Source organism: Phyllostomus hastatus, unplaced genomic scaffold (genome assembly GCF_019186645.2).
Source record: "Phyllostomus hastatus isolate PE091 unplaced genomic scaffold, TTU_PhHast_1.1 phas_contig_29, whole genome shotgun sequence".
NCBI classification, from domain to species: Eukaryota; Metazoa; Chordata; class Mammalia; order Chiroptera; family Phyllostomidae; genus Phyllostomus; species Phyllostomus hastatus.
This window is the reverse complement of record NW_025333835.1, coordinates 22,214,519-22,219,210: the sequence shown is the minus strand read 5'-3', so window position 1 is coordinate 22,219,210 and position 4,692 is coordinate 22,214,519. Positions and strand designations below refer to the sequence as shown.

The 4,692-nt window shown below is 35.9% G+C and overlaps 1 pseudogene; it reads right to left on the bottom strand.

The window, feature by feature from the left end:
* Nucleotides 1-238: 238 nt before the first annotated feature.
* LOC123818714 lies at nucleotides 239-3,449 on the bottom strand (annotated as a pseudogene).
* Between the last annotated feature and the right edge of the window lie 1,243 nt (nucleotides 3,450-4,692).

Here is a 4,692-nt window from a genome sequence, read left to right as displayed (position 1 = left end):
ACATATATCAGAGTGTGCAGTGGTTTAGTCACTAAGAAATTCAAGTGAGAGTTTGAAGAATATGGGCAAATCCAGGGTGCTGTGCAGCTGAGCTGAGATGCTGCCTGACTGTTTAAGGATTCCCAGGGATGCAGCACCTCTTGGTCACTGGGTGGATCTTGACACTGGGGAAGATTTTAGCTAATGCCACGTGGAGAGGTGGAAAACACCAAGCTGACTTAGGGAATGTGCACAGGAATCAAAAGGCAGGAAAGTAGTAAACATTGCTGAGAGCATCTGCCTCAGGAAGGACTTGAACTCCCAGAGCACCACTCCAGGGCTCACATGACTGACATGATCCTCTCTGTTCTCTTTGGCACAGTAAGTGGCAGCATCTCTACCACCTAAGATAGGGGTGCAACCCCCAGAAGTGGCTTTCATCACCTTACTTTGGTCCCTTTGGGCAAAAGCTTCTCATTCAAATGCATTCACAGATCCAGTCCACGCAACCTGTTTGGCCCTAGCAACAGCCTCAGCATACTTATTGCTACTCTCAGGACCACAGTACAAGCCCATCCCACCAGCAGGTGTGCTGGAGGGCCCAGTGACTTGGCCAGTCTTGGTATTATCATCAAACTTGTCACCAACAACAAAGTCAACAGGCAAGGTAATCTTCACTCCATCTTCTCAGCTTTGGATATCAGGTCTGTGAGGATATTCGGCTTCACTTTCAACAAACACAGAAGTGCCAATCTCCATGTCATTTTGAGCACTTAAGGAAAGTAAACACCATCCCATCATCAACAATGATTTCAGTGATTTTGCCCAGCATATTAGTGGTCAGCTGGATCTAGTCTGTAACTTTAGCTCCCCCCATAATATCCAGGAAGGTTTGCACTGAGCTCTCCAAGGCCATAGTTCAGCTCCTTCTTCATCAAAACATCTCTAGCTTTCTGTGGCAGACTGACTCTACCATGGAGCTATGGGTCTGGTAAGCAGTGCCAAAAGCATCATGCACATAGACATCCCCTAGCTTAAAAAATGACACTCAGAAAGCTTTTATTTTTTCTGGTTGGGCTTCAACCTTGTTCCCAGAAGCATCTTTTCCTTTCCATTCTTCCTCCACAGGAAAATGAAGGTTCTCCAGCAGGATGACAAGCCCAGTGGCTGGCTCAGTACAAGCTTTCTCCACTTCAAGGGCCACACAGCTCTTCAAGGATAAAAAACATCCTTGCCCAGCAGAGATTTGAGTTCAGCAGCAATTGACTCCACAGAGTACTTGTCAGGTATGGGGACACTGTCAGGCTGGCCCAGGTGGCTCATGAGAAGAACTGACTCGGCTCCTGTGTCCAAGTAGAATTTGATGCTTAGGATAGCATTGATCCTCTGGTTCTATTATCTTGTTATTCTTCATAGGTACATGGAAGTCCGCTCTCACAATAACCCCCTTCCTTTTTGCACTCAGCTTGACCAGAGGCAATTGGTTAGATAGCGACAGCTTGGCAATGCAGCAGCAGGGACAGGTGAGGGGTAGGGAGGGAGGGTCTCAAACAGCAGCAAGACAGCAGCCTATGCTGGCTTGCATGTGGTTTAAATTGAATGCTTTATAAGCCTTTAATAAAGCCATGAATAAAAATCATTTAGGAACAAGGAAACTAAGCTAAAGTTAATTTTAGCTTTACTCATAATTTTAAATTATTGTTTCCTAAAATGAGAGCTGTTGAACCAGAAAGGCATTTCTGATGTCTTGTTCAAATGACAAATAAAAATGTTTTTAAATGAATTTGGAAACAATGTCAAACAATAAAGAACACTTCTTGTAATTCTAAAGTTAACAAAGAAGAAAAATTATTTCGGCAGCATATGGTAGAAATAGATTTTTTTTCCACAGAAGAAAAAAATAAATGATTGACAATAGATTCAATTTATAAACATATGCATGGCAAATGTACGATAACTCAGTAATTAAATTGTAGACAATAGCACGTTCCCAAGTGTAAGGTGGCATATAATGTTATCAACAGCTCGGTGAAATCATTCAACTTGACACATCATCAAGAAATGAGAAAATAGGTATGGATAAATTAATTTTTCAAGCTGTATAAACAGAGGATAAGGAGCAAAATAAGAGAATATAAGTATTCGATAATTACTGATGTTTTTTATTAACTGTTCTTTCTAAAAATGGTAAGTAAATGAAGAACAATATCACAATAACATTTTTTCAGGTTATTTATTATTGGGAGAATACTTTCATGGCTAGAACATTAATTTGTTTAATTAGCCAAGATTACTCAAAGGAGGTTTCACACTGGATCTAAACTGGATTTGCTTATTGATTCTACCATCAATTATCAGAGAAAACTAAAAGCAAGTTACTTAAATGTCTCTGAACTACATGTATTATTTTCTCATCTTAATATGGAGACATCATCAAACACAGACATGGAGTTATTGTAAGAATTAAAACATCACATATTAAAAAGTTTGTTACATACTGGTTACTCAGTAATTTTTAATTCCATCTTTCTCCATTTCTACCTATACAAATAATCCAATGAAATAATTAAGTTTTACTATAAAAATAAAACTCATTTGTTTAGTCTATCCACTCTGGGCTAGTTTCTGTGTATAATTACATTAGTAGGTCACTGATAAAATCAAAGTAAAAGAAACAGACAACAACAACAACAAAATATCTAAATGAGAAGTAGTTCTTATTTGAGCATCATTCATTTACATGTTATCTGAGGCCTGGAACTTTCAACCCCTAGTTTTTTTTGTCACAGTAATTTTTTTTCAATCCTTTGAAGTCATTCTAGTTAAATTTGTAGTTAATGGGCTTCTTTAAGCTGGAATCTTGGGAAAAAGTAAAATTAGAAAGATCTGAATCACAGTATCACAGTGTGTGGTGACACACGCAAAGGTACCAGTACATATTGAAACACACAATTTATACTATTTATACTATAACTGTTTCACATTTTACAGTGAACCTAATCTCATCATTAGATGCTATATTTACTCTCCACATGAATGGCCTTCTTAGTTTTCACACATACACTTAACCAGCTGGTAGTCTTTTGATGTATACAAAATACAGGTAACTCCTTCATTAATAATTTCTCATGTACAAATACTTTGGCTTAAATAATTTTGCTTATTACACATCCCTTTAAACTTTATTTATGTTTCTGTATATGTAGGAATTGTCATTTTTTCCCTACTGGTAAGTGGAGGCCACTCCTTATTAATCTAGCACACAAAACAGATAGTTTTATTGACTGAGTTTCTTCATCACATTAATTCACACTGGCTATGTTTACTTTCCCTCTTTTTTGCTGACTCTAAATTCATCAGCAAACTCTGTGCCTGTGTCTTTGAAACACACACAGACTCTTCCCACTCTCACTGCCCACACTATTAACACCTCGGTCCAAATCACCATCATCACTGTCTCCTGACTGCATTCCTCGCTACTGCCCTTGCTTAGACTTCTGATTTCTGTCTTCCATATCACAGTCCAAGTAATCCTTTTACAATGTGACTCCTATCACTTTTCTGCTTAAAATACTTTAAATGACTTCCCTTTCTCTCTCTCTTTTTTCTGAATCAAAGTCTAACTTTTTACCAGTTGCAGCTGTATGTAGTTCCTACTTTTGGACAAATTCTTTTGATTCATGTCCTCCCCAGTTGATGAAATGAGAAAATCTATGAAATTACATTTCTTTTACTTTTAACAAAATCATAAAAAAAGAATCCAGTGTTATTGGTGAGAGGAAACAAAGTAAGCAAGTAAAACTAGTAGTTAATTCTATAGTATATTCTCAATTCACCAGAATGAAAAGTAACATCAAATATAGATCATACCATGTCAGTCATTCTTCTTAGTCAAAGCACCAGTGAATATTAAAAATTATATCTTTTAAGTTTCAATTAAAACTTCTGAGCTTCTTTTTTTTACTTAAGACAATAATTTCTAAATTATTTTAATTTCTTTCATAGGCTAATGTATCTGAAATACTTCAGATTAAACCCTATATTTACTACTACTAAAAGTAGACCAATTTTATGTTTTTACTAATATCAGGAGCAGAAAGATGGAGTAAAAATAATTTTTAAATGACATTTTATTCTTTATTTTATGGAATAACATAGGAGAGAGAACAAGAATTCAATTCCTCTGTGAAAGAATAAACGTGGATTTTTAAATATAATCAATTTATGCTTCCAAAAAAATAAGCTACAAATTTGGAGTTTATATGTAAGGGGGTGTGTTTTTCAATACTATGGATAAAACTCATGTCATATCAACTAATCCAAAATAAATATTGATATTATTATATGTGAAGAAATAATTGAATATAAATATATCTTGATGTTCATGCCTAGCAGCAAAAAGAGCATTAAAAATATGAAGATAAACATGTTCTCATTTGTGTAAATTCAAAGTGCTAATAGAACACTATTTTCCAAGTACTGAGGCTCTGTCCATTTTTGGTTAGAATTGTTTTTGCAACTCAAGGCCCTTTGTCCGCTGCTGTTGAAATGCATCCTGTCAAATAATTCTCCTATAAAAGTGGCTCATTAAATATTCATATTCTTGCACCATAGGATTTTTTCTATTTGCATTTCATTAAACCACATGTTCAAATAAAACCCCCTATGCCAGTAATCTGAATATTCTCACCTTTGTATTTTCTTTAGCACACA